The sequence below is a fragment of the Penaeus monodon genome, chromosome 24, assembly GCF_015228065.2.
Source record: "Penaeus monodon isolate SGIC_2016 chromosome 24, NSTDA_Pmon_1, whole genome shotgun sequence".
Classification (NCBI taxonomy): domain Eukaryota; kingdom Metazoa; phylum Arthropoda; class Malacostraca; order Decapoda; family Penaeidae; genus Penaeus; species Penaeus monodon.
The window spans coordinates 10,670,575-10,670,783 of record NC_051409.1 but is presented as its reverse complement, the minus strand read 5'-3'; positions in this window follow the sequence as shown (position 1 = coordinate 10,670,783).

The window sequence follows — 209 nt, the reverse complement described above, 5'->3', positions numbered from 1 at the left end:
CCTTAATCATAGAGAGGGTAAATTATGAGGTAATGCGATGACATAACTCAATATTGACCTCTGAATATGTTTTAATATTTGCTCTATATGACCTTTAAATGTCCTTAAAAATGATAAGATTTCGCAGCGCCCGTCTGGATGAAAGCTTATAAACGGACCGCGTTGAGGTGTTTGCCTAGGCCGTTCTGGGCTGCCAACCCGACTCTGTG